Genomic DNA, 23,653 nt, shown 5'->3' with positions numbered 1-23,653 from the left:
CCATCATTAATTGCCACAAAACTAAATTAATCTTAATTAAATTTCATTTTTTTGGCTTCAAACATTATATATTTATATATATTCCATGTGTAGATTTTCTAATATAATATATATATATATATATGTACATCTGATGAATTTTATGTTGGGATAGTTACATATCAATTGGCACAAAAACCAATATAGATAAATTTCACATTTGCTTCCAATATGACAGTCTATGTGCAGTGTGAGTTTTGTACAATTTTGGGGCTTTTTCATTTATCCAAGTCCTTTAAATAGTACCAAACTTTCAAAAAAGTTTATTATAAATTGTCTGAATTTTGAGAAGGTTTTCTTGACGAAAAAAGAGAGTGAAGAGAAAGAGAAAAATAAATAATTTTTTAAAAGAATATTCTATGAAGGGGTAATTTGGTTCAAAAAAATTCCTCACACAATCACTCAAATGGAAGTCAGTTAAAATGACCCCTCATGATACTTGAGAGTGGTTTTTTGCTAAAAATATTCAAAAGAGGGGTTTCTTGCAATTGAGTGATAGTCGAGGGGAGTTTTTTGCAATTCGTCCAAAAAAAAAAAGAATCAATAAAATGACAAATAAAATTTTTTTTAAATCAAAAGGCAAATAAGAAAAAAATAGTTGTAAAATAATATGCTAAATAAATGCTGTAAATATATATATATATATATATATATATATATATATATATATATATAGTTACAAAATATAAGAATCAAAATATTGATTAATTATATTTTAATTAAACACAATAACAAATATCATCGATAAAAAGAAATAAGTGGAAAAAATTGAAACATACATAATTATACATAAGTGAAAAAAGAAATTTTTTTAAAAAGGAAACAAAAATTAGAAAAGGAAAAATATATGGTAAACTTGAAGAAGGAGAATATATGTAACTTTTTTTGAAAAAAAAAAAAAAAAAAAAAAAAAAAAAGGAAATTAGAAGAATTTGAAAATTTTAGGGGGCACTATTTAAAATTACCATATAAATATAGCAAAAATATGTATCTATGTATAGTAGGTTGGAGCAAAGGCAGGGCACGTGCCCTGCCCCCTCTGGGCCTTAATTGGCTCTGCCCCTGCGTTTAACAATTGGGTCAGGTTAATGTTGAGGGTTCCTGATACGAACGGATCGCTTTCGAGTTAAGCTGTTTAGTAAAATATTTTTAAATCGACACCATACAATTACGATTCACGAACATAAATTACCACCCATACTTTTCATCCACACCGTGTAAATATTGAGCTACAGTATATTCAATTTTCTATAAAACCAACATGTGGACAATGATGTCACAACTATCGTAACCGAGGGAACATGTAAGAGAGCTCATTTAAAATGTCCACACTCTCCCCGATCCCACGAACCGGACTCCTCAAGTCGTACGGCTAAAAGGGAAAGTTAGAATCTTCTATTATAACACTTACCAAAACAATCCATATAAGATTAAAATTGGCACTTCAATCCTTCCTCAACAATCTAGACCCTAATTAGCTATACTTTCTCTCTCTAGTTTTTGCTGGATTCTGCATCATTATTCCAAGTCAATGGCCGGAAAAGGAGTGGCTCTGGTGATCGGAATTGATTTGGGGACGACGTTCTCGTGCGTTGGAGTGTTTTGCCCATTCCGCGAATGCGTTGAGATAATTATCAACGATCAGGGTAACAATACGACACCGTCCTATGTCGCCTTCAACGACACCAAGCGCCTCATCGGCAATGCTGCCTCTTGAAATTCAGAGAACGAATATGAGAATTCAAAATTATATTTGATATTATTCACGATGGTATTACATTCAATTTATAGAGTAATATCAAGCTAAAATAGGTAACTAAATATAGAATAATTAGGAAACTAATTACCTACCAATTAGCCCTAAATCAATGAGGAAATAATTCAATCCTATAACTGTACAATAAGAAAAATATCAACACTCCCCCTCAAGTTGGTGCATAGATGTCACACATGCCCAACTTGTCTAAAAATTTTGAAAACACTTGATTTGAGACTGTTTTGGTGAGAATGTCGGCTAGTTGATCCTCAGATCGAATCTTAGGCAACTCCACAATTTTTCCATCCAACTTCTCCTTAATGAAGAATCTGTCTATTTTGACATGCTTTGTACGATCATGTTGAACTGGATTATAGGCAATATCACACGCTGCTTCATTGTCACAATATAGTCGAATCGGTTGCCTAGGTAAATAACCCAAATCTCACAAGAGAAGTCTTAACCACAAAGTTTCACAAAGTCCAAGTGCCATACCTCTGAATTCAGCTTCTGCACTCGAGCGAGCAACAACATGTTATTTCTTGCTTCTCCATGTAATAAGATTACCTCCTATAAAAGTGAAGTAACCAGAAGTAGATCGCCTATCATCTATAGCTCCAGCCCAGTCAGCATTAGTATATGCATCTATGTTTTGATAACCAGCATTTTTAGTGAATAAAATTCCTTTTCCAGGAGCAGATTTCAAATACCTAAAAATGCGTATAACTACATTCATATGTTGCTCTCCAGGATCATGCATAAACTGGCTAAGAATGCTCAATGCATAAGTCAGATCCAGTCTCGTGTGTGCTAAGTACATCAATCTCCCTACAAGTCTTTGGTATCTTCCTTTATTAGCAGGTACTTGGTTGGACGCAACACATAACTTCAGTCCTTCTTCCACTGGTGTCTCAGCTGGTTGACATACTGTCATGCCAATCTCTTGTAATAGATCTAAGACATATTTTATTTGAGATAGAAAGGTTCCTTTATTAGATTGAGATACTTCGATCCCAAGAAAATATCTCAAAGGACATAGATCTTTCATTTCTAATTCTCTGGACAAGTACTTCTTGAGAGCATTCATTTCTTTAGGATCATTCCTTGTAACCACCATGTCATCTATATATACAATGAGTGCAGTGATCTTACCCTGTTGTTTCTTCAAAAATAACGTGTGGTCTGAATTGCTCTGACGATAGCCAAAGGCTATCATAGACTTTGTGAATCTTCCAAACCATGCTCTTGGAGATTGTTTCAACCCATATAATGATTTCTTTAACCTGCAGACCTTCTGACTATGCTTTTCTTGTATCATGTATCCTGGTGGGAGATCCATGTAGACTTCTTCAGATAATTCACCATGCAAAAAGGCATTCTTCACATCGAATTGTTGCAATGGGCAATCCAAGTTCGCAGCTAAAGACAACAAGACCCGAACTGTGTTGATTTTGGCTACAAGTGCAAACGTCTCTGTGTAATCGATTCCATAGGTTTGGGTGTAACCCTTCGCCACTAATCTTGCTTTAAAGTGTTCAACTGTGCCATCGGCTTTATACTTCACAGTGTAAATCCATCGACATCCAACTAGTTTCTTTCCTGGTGGAAGATCAATGAGTTCCCAAGTTTTATTTTGCTGCAAGGATTTCATCTCCTCATTCATAGCTGCTTTCCACCTATGGTCAGCTAAGGCTTCCTGCACACTGTTAGGAATAAATACAGTAGATAATTGATTTACAAATGATAAATTTGATTCTGACAAACGATGGTTTGACACATAATTATTCATGGGATACTTAACTTTACTAGAAAGTTTGGGTTCATATGTGGGTTTAGGAATACCTCTAGTGTGGCGCGGTGGTAATTATTTTCTGAGTAGCTCAGGCACTAAATTAGGAACATCCTCAGCAAACGATTGGTTTGATATGTCAGTTTTGAGGGACTTGAACTCCGACGATGATGGGGTTGGCGCCATACTTTTCATTTCTGGGCGTTCATCACCACTTTGATCCAAACTTATACCACTTGAATCCAATTCGCATGGGGTTGGCGCCATACTTTTCATTTCTGGGCTTTCATCACCACTTTGATCCAAACTTATACCACTGGAATCCAATTCACCCGATTCCTGATTGGTTGGTCCAACTTGTGAGTCAGCAACACTAGAATCGCCGTCCTCAAAAGTGTGATAATCATAATCTAGAGTCTGAATTTCATTCTGGTACTCCCCCTGAAGTTCAGACGCAGAGGAAAAATACATCGAGTCTTCATGGAAGACAACATCCATTGTGATAAACATTCATCGAGTGGGAGGGTGATAAAAGCGATACCCCTTTTGATTAGTAGCATATCCAAGAAAAACACATCGCAATACTCGAGGAGTTAGCTTGTTGCATTGATGCTTATGGAGGTGTACAAATGCTACACAACCAAAAACATGAGGAGGTAGATTGGCGACGGTTGGGGCAACAACTGCGTCAGTGAGAGCCTGCAATGGTGTCCGGAAGGCAATAGAGCTGGAAGGTACTCGATTGATGAGATATGCTGCAAAGGTAAGTGTTTCTCCCCAATACGATAATAGCATATGCACTTCTATCAATGAAGCACGAACAACCTCCAAAAAGTGTTGATTTTTTCGCTCTGCAACCTCGTTCTGCTGGGGTGTATTGGAACAAGTGGTTTGATGAATAGTTTCATGTGCTTCCAAATACTGCTGAAGGTCAAAACTCTGATATTCTCTGCCATTGTCACTACGGAGAACCTGAACATGTGCATTGTATTGAGTTTCAACCATTTTATGAAACTTCTGAAACAATAAGTTCACTTCACCTTTGGACTTCATCAAGCATAACCAGGTCATCTTGGTACAATCATCAATAAAAGTAACAAACCAACGGGATCCACCTAAAGTAGTGACACCCCAAACATCAGAATGTATAATCATAAAAGGAAGTGGACTTTTATGCAAACATAATGGATACAAAACACGATGGCTCTTTGCTAGTTCACAAACATCACAGCGGAAACTAGAAACATCACATTTTTCAAACAAACTAGGAAATAATTTTTTCAAATAACCAAAGGAAGCATGCCCGAGACGTCGATGCCACAGCCAAATTTCAGATTTTTTTCTCTCCCCCTCAGAACCATCCACTGTCAAGGCTTGTTGTAGCTTGTCAGAACTTTTGGACATCAAGTCCAAGTAAAACAATTTCCCTCATTGAATACCACAACCAATCGTCTGCTTTGTTTGGATGTCCTTAAACACACAAAAATCAGGCCAAAAAATGACAACACAAGATAAAGATATGGTTATTTGGGAAACTAACAAAAGATTAGAATCTAAAGAGGGAACAACTAAAATAGAATCTATTTACCGAAAAAAAAAAAAATCTAAATGCAGATAATCAATGAGTGTCAAAGATCCTTCCGCAATAATTGGGGTCGAAATCCCATTGGCAGTAGAAACAAATTTGTGTGAGGATGAAGTAAGAGGTGAGACATGTCTAGAATCAAATGTCATATGATCTGTGGCACCAGAATCAATTATCCATACACTATTAGCAACATGTGTAGAAATATTGAAATTCTTACCACCAACATCTATTGTCTTAACAACTGCTGTAGTGGAGGTCTTCGTTGAATTCTTCTTCCAACGGCGAAGAGCCTAACATTTCGAATATCCTATAAGTTTGAAACAGCGACTTTTGGTAGGACCAATCTGGTTGCAATGAGTACATTTTTAGGTAGACTTGTCTACTCCAGATGATTCAATATTTGTTTCACGCATTTTTTTTTTTTTTAGGAACTGGTTTATCACAGAACCAGTTTTCAAATGGGTTACAAAAAACTGGTTTAGTTATGAACTAATCCAGAATTAGAATAGGAGTACACTTGTGGCCAAACAGAGGGTTTTAAATTTTTTTTTTTTTGAGATATTATATATATTTATAATATATATAAATATATATATATATATAACAAAATAAATTCAAGTAGTCCCCAATTAGTCGTTGTTAAGCAACAGAGAAACAACTGAACTGATGAGATCAGATGGAGGTTCTCCTCCTTGTGTGACGGCGACAATGGATCCGGCGGTGATGGTGGCTGGTTCGGTTCGGCAGAGCGGCCGGCGATCTAATGATGGAGACAGCGGCGGCTGTACGTTCTCCTCCTTGTGCAACGGCGACGATGGGTCCGGCGGTGATGATTGAGACTGTGGCCGATTCGGTTCGGTAGTGGAGAGGCGGCTGGTTCAGCTGAGAAGATCCGGTGATGCGATGTGATGATAAAGATCCAGCGATACGACACAGATCCGTCGAGGTGTAGCGGTTTGGTTACGGCTGCGGGTTGTGACGGTAGTGGCTGCGGCTTGTGATGGAGAATGGTCCGGCGACGGCTGAGAGTTGTGATGGCAGTAGCTGCGGCTTGTGATGAAGATTGGTGAATTTCAGGGTTGTTAATTTCTGGGTTCTGTATGGGTCTGTATGTGTATGGGTATACGAACTTCAAAAACAAAAAAAAATAAATAAATTCAAAGGGATTCAAAGTTACGGCTCAATGATGGCTCTGATACCATCTTGAAATTCAGAGAATGAATATGTGAATTCAAAATTCTATTCGATATTATTCACGATGGTATTACATTCAATTTATAGAGTAATATCTAGCTAAAATAGATAACTAAATATACAATAATCGGGAAACTAATTACCTACCAATTAGCTCTAAATCAATGAAAAAATAATTCAATCCTACAGCTGTACAATAAGTAAAATCTCAACATCGCCAAGTACCAAGTCCTCGGGAACCCTATCAACACCATCTTCGATACAAATACATATATATTATGTGTTGATACAGTGTTATACTATTGAGTACGGTTTAAATGTAGATTATGTAGTCGAGCGTTCAACTTTATTATTGAGTATATTTTAATTTATTGGTTTTAACACTAAATATTTGTTTTCATTTATGTAAATAATTAATTTTGGATTTGTATAGCTTCTGTAATTTTGATTTTACCTTTCAACTAATGGCTATATAATAAAATATTATTATTAATTTTTTTTTTGGCTATATGTATAAAAATTTATATTGGCTTTTGCATAAATTTAGTGAACTTCGGTTACATATTGGATTTACTGGCTCATTTTGAATAGGAATATTTGTAAAGAATTATGTTGTCTTAGCATTAATACTCTAATAGCTAAATGTATGCACGCTCACAAGCGGGACTTATCAATCTCCAACCTATACGTCTCTTCTAAATGTGTTTATTTTTTTATTTTTTTATTTTTTTTTCGTTTGTGATTCATTCTTGCATTAGTCATTTAGTAGGGAAAAGAAAATTTGATATAACAATGTAAAAAACTAATTTCATATATTCTATATATGAAACATGAATATTGATGATGGGAGACGAATAATATTTGGACTTTTTATTGCTTTAATCTGTTTTCTGGTTCCTAAAGTACTGTGTTTTTCTGAATTCCAGATGCGAAACGATTCAGTGATGCATCAGTTCAAGGTGATATGGAGCACTGGCCATTCAAGGTCATTGCTAGTCTCAATGATAAGCCAATGATTGTGGTAAACTACAAGGGCGAGGAGAAACAGTTCGTTGCTGAAGAGATCTCATCCATGGTTCTCACTAAGATGCGTGATATTGCTGAGGCCTATCTCGGTTCCATGGTTAAGAATGCAGTCGTCACTGTCCCTGCTTATTTCAATAACTCTCAGCGCCAGGCCACTAAGGATACTGGAGTCATTGCCGGCCTCAATGTCATTAGTATCATCAATGAGCCCACTACTGCTGCCATTGCTTATGGTTTTGACAGGAGAGCTGCAAGTTTGGGCGAGAAGAATGTGCTTATCTTTGACCTTGGCGGTGGCACTTTTGATGTTTCTCTTGTCACCATTAAGGCGACGGGTGTCATTGAAGTGAAGGCCACTTATGGTGACACTCACCTTAGAGGAGCAGACTTTCATAACCGCATGGTGAACCATTTGGTTCAGGAATTCAAGAGAAAGCACAACAAAGACATCAGTGGAAGCCCTAAAGCTATTATGAGTGTAGGTACAAAATTCTGCTCAACTAATAATAATTGAGAAAAATAATACAACACACTTAAGAACAATAAAAATAAATAAGAACAGTGTATAGAGAAGCGTAGAATTGCTTGGATCCTTTTATTGGAGGTCTGGGCCTCTATTTATATACAAAAGTTAGAAGAATTATGGTAGGACTCGCGTTGCTTGTCCTCTAATTCTTTCCATATATCAACTTCTTTACAAATTGAATTCTTTCCTCTTTATAATTCTTCCCTTACTAGATTTTCCTTACACAGAACTTACTTCCTTTGAAGAATCCTTTTCCTTGCAGGATCGGTTCCTTCTTTAAATGGATTTGGGCCACATTTAACTTGGTACACATAACTGCTGGTGTCTTGATTCAAGCTTTAGTAAAGCTGGTAGTTAGATAACAGTGGTTTTGGGCTAATGACCAACTCAACTTGGGCTTCTGACGAGATGGACTTTGACCTTTATTAAAGATAAAGTTATATTTATGATGACGTGGACTGCTCCTATTAGAGGGAGATTTTTCCCTCTACACTTTGCCCCCAATTCCCCCTTTAATTGGATTGCGGCTCCTATTAAAAAAGGAATTGAAGTTGCACGGTTGTCTATTTTACAAAAAAGACGTTTTGAAGATTGCCCATTGCCATTCTGCCTTAAAAGATTCTATAAGGGTTACTTTTGCTCTCACTACGTTTCTTGCATTCTTCACTCCGTCGTCTTATCAGGTTAGTTCTTCATCTTTTTCTCTTCAATCTTGCATTATGAGTACTTCGACTACTCCTGAACGTATAGAGATCGCAGATTCTGAGTCCACTCCCTCGTCTTCCCCTAATCTCATTAGGGTTCCCCCACCTAGGGTTTCGAACTTTCCTAAACCTGTAAGTGACTCGGCTAATCAGCCAGGTGCTTCCCGATCCAGGCTGAAACATCCACCTCTGGGTCGGATAATATCCTTACTAAAGAAGAAAGGAATACAATTCTATCCGACGCATCTCGTTCTCCATTGAATCCGTAATGGAAGAATTCGAGATTCTCGAGGGGATAGAAATTGCAGAGTACCCCAAAGGCGCTGATTTTTGCGCCGGTGAGGGCGTCGGAGAAAATGAGTTGCTCCTCTCTGTTGGGCATCTCAACGTTCTTAGGTTCCCCCTTCATCCCTTCTATCATTTAGTCTTCAACAAATTGGGGATTGCACCCCTGCAAGTAAACCCTAACTTCTTTCAAGTAATCTCAGCACTCCTCATTCGCCGGTGGTAGGAGAGTCTTGACCTGACTCTGGCTGACTTGCTGATTACTTATTCTATTTCTAAGCATGGAACCAAACCTTGTCGTTTCTTTTTCACTTCCCCCTTGCACCAAAGGATATGTACAGACCTTCCTACTTCTAAGAAGAAGTGGAAAGAGAGGATGATAATTGTTAAAGGGAAATGGGCCATGCCCCAATTGAGGAAACTCCCAATCCCTCGCAAGTTCGGGAAGTTAGGTATAGAATATCCCCCCTTTCTTCATGAAGAGTGCTCGGGCTGTTTCCCATGTCGAGTCTTATTATTTCGATATATTTACGAGTTTCTAGGTGTTTTTTCAGCAACATTTCCTTCTTCGGCTGCCAAGAAGAGGCTTTCCTTCCTGAAAAGGCAAGTCTGGAGCAACCCTCCCTCGATCGAGAGCTTACTCACTTCTGCGAGTCTTAAAGCAGTTACTTCCAGAACTGTAGCCGCTGATCTCATGGACCTCTCACTTCCATCATTTAACAGCTTCCCCATGACTAAGGAAGAAAAACAGAGGGCTGAAGCCTTAAAGAGGAAAGCTGCAGAGAATGCTCCGTTGACTATATTGCGTATAAATGAGCAGGAAAAGGAGATTGACGAAGTCCCTTTGAACAAAAGGGCAAGGCTGAACTCCTCTTCAACAACGAAATCCAAGGGTGCTTCCAACCCAAAAAGCAAAGGGAAGAAAACCGAAGAGGTTAACCCTGAGGATGAGGTCAGCGCTTACGTCCTTACCGAGGCTGGAGCACCTTGGACTCCTTCCTTCTCGAGGGCTAACAAGTCCATCCTTCATGTTGGTGATTCTATGATCACTGACCCATCTGCAGCACTGGCCGTTGCTCGGGGAATGTGGCTCCCCAAGGATGAAGAAATTATCGGCAGAATGGGGTTGGAATAGCTACTCCCATCTGCCCCTGTTCGAGCCATAGAGGTTTGCTCCGTCCTTCATTTCCACTGTCATAATTGCCTTACACACTTTCTTACATTATTATTATCTCATAATGCAGGGCTTGTATCATACTATGGCCCTCTGTGCTACTGCTGAGGCTCAGTCTTTTTCTCTTAGGAAGCTGGAGAAAGACCTCAGACAACTAATCAAGGATAATCTTTCATCTCATTCTTCGAGGATCCTCTTGCTTCTTGTCTTCTTGAAATGTATGGCAATTATGGGTTTGATAATGAAAAATCAATGAATGAAGTACGCAATCTCATGGAATCTGTTGCAAGTTTGGATTTTTCACCTTGGAAAACTTCAATAGAACCACTTCCTCCACTCTCTAGCACTCCACCGGTCCCATCTTTAGTCTCTCCACCAACTTTTGAGCTTAAAACTCTGCCTTCTAATCTCAAGTATGCATTTCTAGGCCCAAAAGAGACTCTTCCGGTTATCATCTCTTCAAGTCTTGAAAAGGACCAAGAAAATGCTCTCTTAAGTATGCTTTAAAGAAAATAAAGAAGCCATAGGGTGGAGTGTGGTGGATCTAAAGTGAATTGACCCTTCTATTTGTATGCATCGCATACTTATGGAAGAGAATACAAAACCTTTTAGGGATGCCCAAATGAGACTTAATCCAAACATAAAGGAGGTAGTCAAGAAGAAAGTTGTCAAACTCTTTGATGCCAGAATCATTTACCCAATCTCTGATAGCAAATGGGTGAGTCCAACTCAAGTAGTTCCTAAGAAATCAGGGATTACGGTGGTTGAGAATGCAAAATGTGAGGAAATCTCTAAGCGTACCGCCAATTCATGGCGTGTATGTATTGATTACCACAAATTAAATGCCGCCACTAGAAAAGATCACTTCCCCTTGCCATTTATTGATCAAATTCTAGAGAGATTGGCCAGACAACAATATTATTACTTCCTTGATGGCTTTTCGGGTTACAATCAAGTAGCCCTTAACCCATTGGACCAAGAGAAAACCACATTTACTTATCCTTTTGGCACATTTGCTTATACACGGATGCGTTTTGGTTTGTGCAATGCCCCTGCTACATTCCAAAAGTGTATGATGTCAATTTTCTCGGACATGGTGGAAAAGTATCTAGAAGTTTTTATGGATGATTTTTTTATTTTTGGGTCTTTATTTGATGCATGCCTCAAAAATCTAGATTTGGTGCTTAAAAGATGTCGTGAAATTCTGAGAAGAAGGCATCCCATGCCATTGCCAATGCACAAATTGCATACGAGGCTCGGGATGTTTACAAGAAGCGTTTGGCTGCTTCTGATGCCAAAGTTGAGTCGTTGGAGGCTGAAGTCCAGCATTTAAATGATGCCCTTAGCACCTGCATCATTGCAGGGAGGCAGATGCAAGGTCGTTACTCTAGTTTGGTGCGCTTATCTAGCGCCAAGGCCTTCAGGTCCGGCTTCAATCAGGGTTCAGGGGAAAAGACAACAGATCCCGAGGCTTTTGATGTCCATATGGGAGTGTCTTTCCCTTATGGTGAGGGTTCAAAAGCTCAGGAAGCTGAAGTTCTTTTTGCCGAGATGGTGAAAGCTCATCCTAAGGTCCCTTCAGCTCCAAGTGTCTCCACTCTTACAACTGGCCCATCAAATCCTCCACCTGCAAGTCCAGCTGTGGTAGATGCTTTTGAATCTACCCCGTTTGATCCGAAGAGGAAGTAGGATCGAGTAATTTTTTTGTAATGAAACAACATTGGGAATGATAGATATGAATGATATAACCATGTTTCTTAAGCTGTGTCATTTTTATTCTGCTTCGACTGAGTATGCTTGTATGCTTTTAATATTGCACACACTTTGTTAGATGAGATTATTTTTAAGGAAAATACCCTGCCTGAGAGTTCCTTATCTGTTCTATTCCGAAGCAAAATAAAAAAGATGTGAAGAAGAGATCTCCTCCAATGGTTTATCTGATAATATAGGATTATTTTTTCCCTTTGGTGATTTAACCGTTAGGGGAACCCTTCTTGAAATGGATTTGTGTGAAACAAGTATATTTATACTTGTTTCTTCTTGTACTTTTTCGATGTGGGACAATCTCGTGGCTTATATTACCGAACTTAGAATCAGTGAATATGAGCGTAAGAGTAAGGTTTGTTGAGCCGGACACTAGGGATCCGAGGCGAATAAATTACTCCCCGGCGCTGAGCCTGAGGGGAGGTTTGCCGAGCCGGACACTTAGTGTCCGAAGTGAATGAATTACTCCCCGGCGCTGAGCCTGAGGGGAGGTTTGTTTGCTGAGCCTGACACTTATGGTTCGAGGTGAATAAATTACTCCCCGGCGCTGAGCCTGAGGGGAGGTTTGCCCAGCCGGACACTTAGGGTCCAAGGCGAATAAATTACTCCCCGGCACTGAGCCTGAGAGGAGGTTTGCCGAGCTGAACACTTAGGGTCCGAGGTGAATAAATTACTCCCCAGCGCTGAGCCTGAGGGTAGGTTTGCCGAGCTAGACACTTAGGGTACGAGGCGAATAAATTACTCCCCAGCGCTGAGCCTGAGGGGAGGTTTGTTTACTCCCTGGCGCTGAGCCTGAGGGGAGGTTTGCCGAGCCGGACACTTAGGGTCCGAGGCGAATAAATTATTCCCTGGCACTGAGCCTGAGGGGAGGTTTGTTTGCTGAGCCGGACACTTAGGGTTCGAGGCAAATAAATTACTCCCCGGCACTGAGCCTGAGGGGAGGCTTGCCGAGCCGGATACTTAGGGTCCGAGACGAATAAATTACTCCCTGGCGCTGAGCCTGAGGGGAGGTTTGTTTGCTGAGCCAGACACTTAGGGTCCGAGGCGAATAAATTACTCCGAGCCAGACACTTAGGGTCCGAGGCGAATAAATTACTCCCCGGCGCTGAGCCTGAGGGGAGGTTTGCCGAGCCGGACACTTAGGGTCCGAGGCGAATAAATTACTCCTCGGCGCTGAGCCTGAAGGGAGGTTTGCCGAGCTGAACACTTAGGGTCCGAGGCGAATAAATTACTCCCCCGCGCCGAGCCTGAGGGGAGGATTGCCGAGCCGGACACTTAGGGTATGAGGCGAATAAATTAGTCCCCGGCACTGAGCCTGAAGGGAGGTTTGTTTACTCCCCGGCGCTGAGCCTAAGGGGAGGTTTTCCGAGCCGGACACTTAGGGTCCGAGGCGAATAAATTACTCCCCGGCGCTGAGCCTAAGGGGAGGTTTGCCGAGCCGGACATTTAGGGTCCGAGGCGAATAAATTACTCCCCGGCGCTGAGCCTGAGGGGAGGTTTGTTTGCTTAGCCGGACACTTAGGGTCCGAGGTGAATAAATTACTCCCCGGCACTGAGCCTGAGGGGAAGCTTGTCGAGCCGGATACTTAGGGTCCGAGGTGAATAAATTACTCCCCGGCGCTAAGCCTGAGGGGAGGTTTGTTTGCTGAGCCAAACACTTAGGGTCCGAGGCGAATAAATTACTCAGAGCCTGACACTTAGGGTCCGAGGCGAATAAATTACTCCCCCGGCACTAAGCCTGAGGGGAGGTTTGCCGAGCCGGACACTTGGGGTCTGAGGCGAATAAATTACTCCCCGGCGCTGAGCCTGAGGGGAGGTTTGCCGAGCCAAACACTTAGGGTCCGAGGCGAATAAATTACTCCCCGGCGCTGAGCCTAAGGGGAGGTTTGCCGAGCCGGACACTTAGGGTACGAGGCGAATAAATTCCTCCCCGGCGCTGAGCCTAAGGGGAGGTTTGTTTACTCCCCGGCGCTGAGACTGAAGGGAGGTTTGCCGAGCCGGACACTTAGGGTCCGAGGCGAATGAATTACTCCCCGGCGCTGAGCCTAAGGGGAGGTTTGCCGAGCCGGACACTTAGGGTCCGAGGCGAATAAATTACTCCCCGGCGCTGAGCCTGAGGGGAGGTTTGTTTGCTGAGCCGGACACTTAGGGTCCGAGGCGAATAAATTACTCCCCGGTGCTGAGCCTGAGGGGAGGTTTGCCGAGCCGGACACTTAGGATCCGAGGCGAATAAATTACTCCCCGGCGTTGAGTCTGAAAGGAGGTTTGTTTGCTGAGCCGGATACTTAGGGTCCAAGACGAATAAATTACTCCGAGCCGGACACTTAGGGTCAGAGGAGAATAAATTACTCCCCGGCGCTGAGCCTGAGGGGAGGTTTGCATATATTTTTCTCAAATAACTTACCATGAGGCCGAGGATTAAAAAATGATAGGAGGCCAAGAAAACGAGTAACGGTGGCTGTGAAGTTTCCTATTTGTTGACTTTGGAGACTTTCCTCCATTGATACTCCCTTCTTGGCAACCAAATGTAGTGGACTACGCATATATTAACCGCATTTCTTTTCTATTTCTATCCGATGTGGGACATAGACTAAATTTTGTCAAAAAGGTCGGTGTAAGGAATGCCTCTGGTATTGAGCTTGACAGCCTTTAATACCAGTGGGCCCTCCTTACATCGCAATCAACTATTTGAATATTCCCATATATAACAAAATGTAACACATACTTTTTTGTCGATGTGGGATAGAAAGTTTTAACCATAGGCCATAACTCAAGTTTTTTCTTAAAAATCATTGTGACGAATGCTTTTTAACAACTTGCTTCTAACATTGCTTTGCATAAAAATTGCATAGTGTGACTTGGCATGCATAAAAGTTTCATAATCATAGAGTAGTATGAAAATATCTCTGCATAAAAATTGCATAATGCGACGAATGCATAAAAGTTGCATAATCATAGAGTAGTATGGCCCCCATTTTTATGGAAAGAAATAAATGGAGTAGAATTGTACTGAATATGACAGAAGCAAAATAAAGAAAAGTTTGGCTGACTGTGGGCATACTCAGCCTTATTTGTGAAGAATTTGTAGCAAAATTGAAAAACTTATCTAATGAAAATACCTTTTAAGGTGTATTGCAATCCAAGGACGCGCAATGGGATGTCCGTCAGCTTCGGCCAAACGATATGCTCCTTTCCCCACTACTTCGGTAACCCTGTAGGGTTCGGTCCAATTAGGTTCCAGTTTCTTTACATGAGCTGTCTCTTGCTTCAAAACCCAATCGCCTACCACAAAGCTCCTGAATCTGACGCGTTTGTTATAACTGTTGCGCAGCTGTTGCTGATATAAAGCAAGCCTAATTGCTGCAGCATCCCTTTTTTCGTCCAGGAGATCGAGACTATGTTCGAGCTGCTGAATATTGTTTCCTTCAAGCAATAAGAATGTCCGAAGGGTTGGAACTGCCGCTTCGGTTGGGATCACAGCTTCAGATCCATAAGCCATGGCAAAGGGACTCTCCCCCGTAGGCCACCGTGGTGTGGTTCGGTACGCCCAAAGCACCTGAGGGAGATTCTCGTACCATTTCGTTTTAAATTTCTCCAATTTCTTCTTTAAACAACTGAAAATTGTCCGATTAGTTATTTCAGCCTGTCCATTCCCTTGTGAATGACTAACTGTGGCTAACTTTTGTATAATTCCATGCTCAGCAAAGAATTTTCTTATACTTCTATTGTCGAGGTTCTTACCATTGTCCATCATAATGACTTTTGGGACCCCAAACCGGCAAATGATGTTGTTCCAAAGGAAACTTTTTACCTGCTCATGGGTCACACTTGAGTATGCCTCGGCTTCTACCCATTTAGTGAAATAATCTGTAGCCAGTAGCACGTACTCCTTTTATTCCACAGTCTTGGGTAACGGGCCCACCATATCAATCCCCCATTGTGCGAATGGCCATGGATTTGCCATTGCGTGCAAATCTTCGGCAGGTTGATGCTTCATGGGACCGTGACGTTGACATTTGTCACACCTCCGTGTATACTCTTCTACATTCCGGGCCAAGTACAGCCAAAAGTAACCATGAGTCAGGACTTTATGCGCGAGGGATCTGCCCCCAGAATGGTTGCCACAATCTTCGTCATGGATTTGTCTCAACACCACAAGAGCCTCAGTAGGGCTTAAACATTTCAGGTAAGAACCTGAAAATGACTTTCGGTATAACTGATTGTTAATGATGGCGTATTTAGCTGCGGTGATACGGAGCTTCCGTGCTTCGGACTTCTGGTCTGGAAGAACTCCATGCTTGAGGTAAGCTTCCAATGGATCAATCCAGCATGGTTCTCGAGGAATAACTGGAACCACCATTACTTCCTGCGGAGGATTAATGTTGGGCTCATCCAGAACGTCAATCGGCACAATCCGAATCAGATCCTCATTTGAAGATGACGCTGATGTGGCTAATTGATCTGCTTCGGCAGTCTCAACACGAGGTACCTGATAGAATTCAATCTGATCGAATCCCCGTGCGACGTTCTCTACAGCTTCTTTATATGCTTTCATTCATTCCTCTTTGGGATGGTACTAACCTGTCACTTGATTTACAACAAGCTGTGAGTCACTAAAAACCTTTAAGCAACGTACCTAGAGACTGCTAGCCAATCGAAGACCAGCAAGTATTGCCTCGTACTCGGCCTCATTGTTCATAGCTGGGAACTTCAAATAGATAGATTGTTGCAGCTTGGTGCCTTCGGGTGTTGACATTACAACGCCTACTCCTACACTTGCTTGATTCGAGGAACCATCGACTCAAAGTTCCCACTATGGTTTAGGGTGTGCCAGCTCTTCGGGAGTATCTTCATACTCGAGAAGAAAGTCCGCTACGGCTTGTCCTTTGTGCGACACCTTTGGCTCATAAGTTATATCGAAGGAACTAAGCTCGATAGCCCACTTAGTAATTCTCCCAGATAAATCGGGCTTAGAGAGTATACCCCGTATAGGATAGTTGGTGAGTATCACTATGCTATAAGATTCAAAATAATGCTGAAGCTTCCTCTTGGCGTAGATCAAAGCTAAAATAACTTTTTCTGCTTTACTATATCGTGTATCCGCATCTGTCATGGTCTTACTTGTGTAGAAGACTGGATATTGCCTCTTTCCTTTCTTTCTAATCAATGCTGCACTTGTCGCTGTACTAGAAATTGCCAAATACATAATAAGAACCTCCTTGGGTTTTGGAGCGGATAGAATTGGTGGTTCAGCCATGTAACCTTTCAACCGATTGAGGGCCTCCTGCTGCTGAGGTCCCCATATATCTTTATTCTTGGATCGTATAGCATCGAAGAATGGTTTACACTTATCTGACAATCGAGATATAACCCGGCTGAGTGCTGCGATCCGACCAGTAAGAACCTGCACCTTTCTGCGATTTTTTGGTTCTTAATTCTGGATGTGGGCCTTAGCCTAAGCCGGACTTACCTCTATCCCTCTTTTATTCACTATGTGGCCGAGGAATTGACCTGATGATACCGCGAAGGAGCACTTGGATGGATTCAACTTTATGTTGTACTTATTTAAAGTATTGGAAACTTCCTGTAGATGCTTCGGATGATCTTCTTTCTTCACACTTTTAACCACCATGTCATCTATATATGCTTCAACTGTCTTTCCCAGCAGATTATCAAATATCTTGTTGACAAGGCGTTGATAAGTAACTCCAACATTTTGCAGTCCGAAGGGCATGACCCTGTAACAGTAAGTCCCCTTTTCTGTAATAAAAGCCGTTTTTTCTTCATCTTCGGGGTTCATAGGAATCTGATTGTATCCCGAGTATGCATCTAGGAGTGTCAACCTCTCATAGCCGGTGGTAGCATCAACCATCTAGTCTATCTTGGGTAGAGGGTAGCTATCTTTAGGGCAGGCTTTGTTGAGGTTGGTATAATCTACACAAACCCTCCATTTTCCATTCTTCTTTTGTACGACTACCACGTTCGACAACCACTGTGGATATTCCACTTCTCGAATGAAACCTACTTATAACAATTTGCTCACTTCTTCAGCTATAATGTGATTGCGTTCAGGGGCAAACCTTCGGTGTTTCTGCTTAACCGGTTTGAACTCCGGATCCACCTTCAGGCTATGGCAGGAAACTGTGGGATCGATCCCTACCATGTCCGAGTGATCCCACGCAAAGGCATCTGCATTGCTCTGGATAACATCAATTAATGCCTCCTTTTCTTCGGACGTGGAAGAAGAGCCTAGATAAGTAACCTTCTGAGGGTCGCCGAGGATAACTTCCACAGCGTCGAGGGTCTCCTCAATGGGCTTTGTAATTTCCTTTTCCTCCTTTTCTTTAAGATACTTGGGCAGAGGGCTCTGTAATTGCTATTTGGGTTCAGTTTTGGAAGCCACACCTGGTTGCTGTTGAGTCGACACCCTCTTCGCCTCAACTTGTGTCAACATATAGCATTCCTTCACTGCGACTTGATTGCCCCATACATTAATTACTTCTTTCCCGTCCGGAGATAAACACCGCATCACCTGGTGGAGGGAGGACGGAACTCCTCTCATCCGATGTATCCAGCCTCTTCCCATGATAAGATTGTAAGAAGGATGGATCTCTGTTAAAACAAAGTTTTCCTTCAGAGTCCTCTTCGCTGCGGTTACGGACAAGTCTATTACTCCAAGGGCATCTACTCTTGTACCATCGAATCCTATCAACGGGCTGGAGGTAGGTCGAATAGATGATGACGAGATCTCTAACTGATCAAAGACCGTCTTTGTGATTATGTTAGCGCTACTTCTTGGATCTACCAAAACCCTCCTGATCATACAATTGGCCACTAAAAGACTGATGACCAATGGATCCTCGTGGGGGAGTTGCACTCTGGATAGGTCACCATCTCCGAATCCAATACTAATGCTACCCGAATTGATAGCATTGACCAAGGATATCTTCCTGAGCTTGTAGGTCGCCCTCAATCTGGATCTGTACATCTCCTCAGACTCTTGATCATCTTCAAACCTGCCATGTATTGCATGGATGACTTTTACTTGCGTACCTTTTACCTTGTGGGGATAGACCTCGAGGGGCTTTGCATGCTCCTTTGCTATGAGGTAATCCTTCAACTCACCTCTGGCGATCATATTCTCCACATGTCGCCTGAGGGATCGGCAATCGTTGGTTGAATGCCCATAATCTCGATGATGAGCACAGTGTTTGCTATTGTCCCTTTGCTCCAGGGGTTGCTTTATTGGCTGCGGAGTTGTGAACTTCACCTTATTCTCTTGGAAGAGTCGAGCCAAGGTAGTTCGGAGAGGTGTAAATCCTTCCTCTACCCTTTGCCTTTTTTCAGGTGCCTGGGTGACCGGCGTTGAGGAACGTTGGCTTTTTTTAATCTTTGGTGTTGGAATTCTTTCTCGAGGCTTGTTTTCCACTGTCACAAGGGTAGCGTGCTGCGCTCGGTGGGCTATGCTTTCCTCAAGCCGAATGTAGATCTGGGCCCTGGCATTTAGAGTTTGCATCTCGGGAGGAGAATACTTGACTAGGGAAGTATGGAACTTCGTCCCCTGAATCATTGCGAGTTTAAATGTCTCTATAACAGTTGCGGGATGAAAATCCACTATTTCTAATACCACCATGTTGAATCTTGATAAGAAATCCTGCAATGTTTCCTCCCTTTTCTGCCTTACGGTGAAGAGGCTGGCAATGCTCTTCTTTTGCTTCTTATTTTCGCAATACTGTGCCAGGAACATGGTGCATAGAGTTACGTAATCCAGGATGGATTTATGCGGTCTATTCCTGAACCACTCTAGTGCTGCTCCTGTCAAACTGGTAGGAAAAACTCTGTACATCCAAGGGTCATTACGATCATCCAAAGCCATCTTTTGAGCATAATGATCCAGGTGCCGAGAAGGATCCCCTGTTCCATCAAATTGGGTGAAAGAAGGCATGGTGAATTTCTTGGGCCTCTTAACCAGATACACATCGTCAATGAAAGGAGTTTTGATCAAAGAATTTTTGTGTTCTCTAGCCATCTCAGCAGGTGTCTGAATCTTCAGGAGTCTCTTCTCGTCAAAGGCATCCTAAACGCCTGCACCATCTGGGATTCCATTGGACCACACTGTAAGCTTATGGCTGGATTTTACTTGCTCATCTTGCATGCGACGAGGGAAGTTATTTGAAGCCGCAACCTCGGATCTTGCCTTCCGTTGCTGCTAAACCTCATTCGGCTGAACCTCATTGGGTCGTGCCCCATTAGGTGGAACCCCATCAGGCGGAAGTCCAGTAATCGAAAGAATATTCTGACTAGGGGGTGCTGCTGTGTCACCCACTGGTGGCAGTGGTGCCAACTGAGCCAGCATCGTTTGCAAAGCGTTATTCTGCTGTTGAAGCAAGGCGATCTGAGCCACGCTTGCTTCGTTTGCCTGACGAAGTACGTCAAACTGGTGCAGAAACTCTTCACTCATCTTTTGCATCAACTTCGTCTGTTGATCTGCTGAAGATCCTTCGTTCAACATTCTGGATGGTAGCTGCAGGATTCACTTGTGAAACAAAAACAAGAGTGGGAATATATTTGCACACGTTTTCCCACAGACGGCGCCAAAGTGTAGGTGCAAAATTCTGCTCAACTAATAATAATTGAGAAAAATAATAAAACACACTCAAGAACAGTAAAAATAAATAAGAACAGTGTATAAAGAAGCGTAAAATTGCTTGGATCCTTTTATTAGAGGTCTGGGCCTCTATTTATATACAAAAGTTAGAAAAATTATGGTAGGACTCGCGTTGCTTGTCCTCTAATTCTTTCCATATATCAACTTCTTTACAAATAGAATTCTTTTCTCTTTATAATTCTTCCCTTACTGGATTTTCCTTACACATAACTTACTTCCTTTGATGAATCATTTTCCTTGCAGGACCGGTTCCTTCTTTAAATGGATTTGGGCCACATTTAACTTGGTACACATGACTGCTGGTGTCTTAATTCGAGCTTTAGTAAAGCTGGTAGTTAGATAACAGTGGTTTTGGGCTAATGACCAACTCAACTTGGGCTTCTGACGAGATGGGCTTTGACCTTTATCGAAGATAAAGTTATATTTATAATGATGTGGACTGCTCCTATTGGAGGGAGATTTTTCCCTCCACAATGAGGTTGAGAGCTTCTTGTGAGAGGGCAAAGAGGACTCTTTCATCAGCTATCTGGATAACCATTGAGATTGATTCATTGTATAAGGGAACTAATTTCTACCCAAGCATTACTCGTGCCAAATTTGAGGACCTAAACATGGATTTCTTTAGGGAGTGTGTGGAGAGTGTTTCAAAGTGTTTGAGGGATGCCAAGATGGACAAGAGCAGTGTCTACGACGTAGTCCTCGTCGGTGGCTCTACTAAAATTCCAAAGGTTTAGCGTCTATTGCAGGACTTCTTCAACGGGAAGGAGCTGTGTAAGAGCATTCACCCAGATGAGGCCGTTGCTTATGGTGCTGCTGTGCAAGCTACAATCTTGAGTGGTGAGTACCAGGAGTTGTCACTGTTGGATGTAACCCCTCTGTCCCTCAGCATGGAAGTTGTTGGAGATGTCGTGGATCTTGTGGTTCCAAGAAACACTACAATTCCTACCAAGAAGGACAAGCGGTTCACTACCCCGAAGGATAACCAGTCTAGTTTTTTATTTAAAGTGTACGAGGGTGAGAGAACAAGAACAAATGACAACAACTTGTTGGGCAAATTTGTGCTCTCTGGCATTCCTTCTACCCCTAGAAAAGTTCCACATATCAACGTCTGCTTTGACATTGATGCTTGAATGTCTCAGCTGAGCACAAGACCACTGGTTAAAGGAACAAGATCACTATCAGTAATGAAGTGTGATGACCCTGTGGGGGGGGTGCCGTGGGCGGGTGCGAGACACTGATAGGCTACCACACTGGTGAGCTACGAGTGAGTAATGAAGAGAACAGATTGTCCAAGAAAGAGATTCAGAAGATGCTTCAGGAGGCTGAGAAGTACAAGTCTGAAGATGAGGACTACAAGAAAAGGGTGGAGGCGAAGAACACTTTGGAAATTAGGCACATAAGATCTGGAAAGCTGGTAATCTCTCACAGGCAGACGTGGTGGAGATCGAGGATTCTATTGATAAGATTCTGTTGGGCAAATAATGAGTAACCCAAGATATCTAGAATAAAGAACCATGCATGTGAGTGAAGACATGCATTTTATTTATAGATTGTGAAGGGCCTTAAATGTTGGAATTTAATCATCCGCTTGAGAAGTAAACTATAAACTTCAAAATATCAATTGAAATTTAAGATCAAAGTAGACCAGGACCATCTGTGAACCAAACTGTTTAAAACAGTTGGGACTTAACTCAACAATAATATCAGCTTGTTTGGTCTTGTTTACTAATCAATTGAGCCTAAATCAAGCTTCTTAGCTTTTATGCTCGATTGGCCAACGAATGAACAATCCAAGTCCACTTAAGAATGAGCTGAATAGGAGGCTTCTTAAGAAGCTTGTTTAGGTAACTATAAGCATAAAAGGTTTATGCCAATTGAGTTCAATTGGTAACCATTCCAATTCGGCTCGAAACAATGAATACTTTCTTTTTTGCCCTTTTGGATTGACAATCGACACAAAACATCTTTATATCTATGAATTGATAAATATTACATGGAAAAAAAATAGAGAATTTAGAATGCAATAGAGAGTTGAAAAGCATGGTTAGATATCAGCATTTAAAACCTAAAAGACATGCTGCCAGTAGCATTCAGTTCTAAAGGAGCAGGTCTCTCCCATGGGAAATACTGTAACAATAAAAATGAGACCAACTCCGACCCAATAATAGCTACAGCATCAATGAAAAAAAAAAAAAAAAAATTCATGCAATCTCACTACAAAATACCTCCTCATTACACATCTATTGAGTTTTATTTATCAAAATCAAATGTTTATGAAACATTTTTCCTTTTATTTGGGACTTTGAGGCACACCTATGGTGTGGGGCTCTGTAAAACAAACTATAAGGTAGATGAGTTTGAGGACAAGATAAAGGAGCTTGAGAGCAACTGCAACCGCATCATTGCCAAGATGTACCAGGGTGGTGGTGGACCCGACATGGCTAAAGATGGACCCTTGGCCGCTGGAAGTGGTGCATGCCCTAAGGGTGCATTTGGATACATAGGGGAGAAAAGAAAAGAAAAGATAGTATTAGTTAAGAAACGAAAAGAAAGGATAACAATAATTTCTATTTATATTTGGATAGATATGGGAGAAAATAAAAGAAATGATAGTTATTCTTGTTTAAATAAGATAGCGGAGAGAAAAGAAAAGAAAGGATAATGACCAAATTACTGTCATATTGATGTAGAACTGATTACTGAAGCCTTTATGGCCTGTTTGGACCGCCAGGGGGCCAAACAGGCATACTGATAGATTTTCTGGACTGATCCCGAAGTGAACCCGAAAAGAGCCCAGTTTTATCAGAAACGGCCCAACTCGCATATATCAGTAGCTTCGCTGCCGTGGTAGGGCGTCTTTTGGCCAAATTCAATCGTTTAAGACTCGAGAATGACGTTTTCTCATTTTTAAATATTCTAGGATTTTTGTTAGAAGACTAAACGGATTCGATTCGGCCAAAAGACACCCTACCTCAGCATCGAAGCTACCGATATATGCGAGTTGGGCCGTTTCTGATAAAACTAGGCTCTTTCCGGGTTCACTTCGGGATCAGTCCAGAAAATCTATCAGTATGCCCGCTTACGTCAAGGTAACCTGTTCCTCGTGAACAAATTTACTACTTCCGCTTACATCACATACC

The 23,653-nt window shown here is 41.6% G+C and overlaps 1 pseudogene; it reads left to right on the top strand.

The window, feature by feature from the left end:
* The first annotated feature begins 1,570 nt into the window (after positions 1–1,570).
* LOC132270950 (heat shock cognate 70 kDa protein 2-like) overlaps positions 1,571–23,653 on the top strand; it is a 33,398-nt pseudogene continuing 11,315 nt past the window's right edge.

Source organism: Cornus florida, unplaced genomic scaffold (genome assembly GCF_030987335.1).
Source record: "Cornus florida cultivar Cherokee Brave unplaced genomic scaffold, ASM3098733v1 CherokeeBrave_3.0.0_Hap2_Chr08, whole genome shotgun sequence".
NCBI lineage: Eukaryota > Viridiplantae > Streptophyta > Magnoliopsida > Cornales > Cornaceae > Cornus > Cornus florida.
Note: the sequence above shows the minus strand (reverse complement) of the source record. Positions and strands in the feature narration are given on the sequence as shown.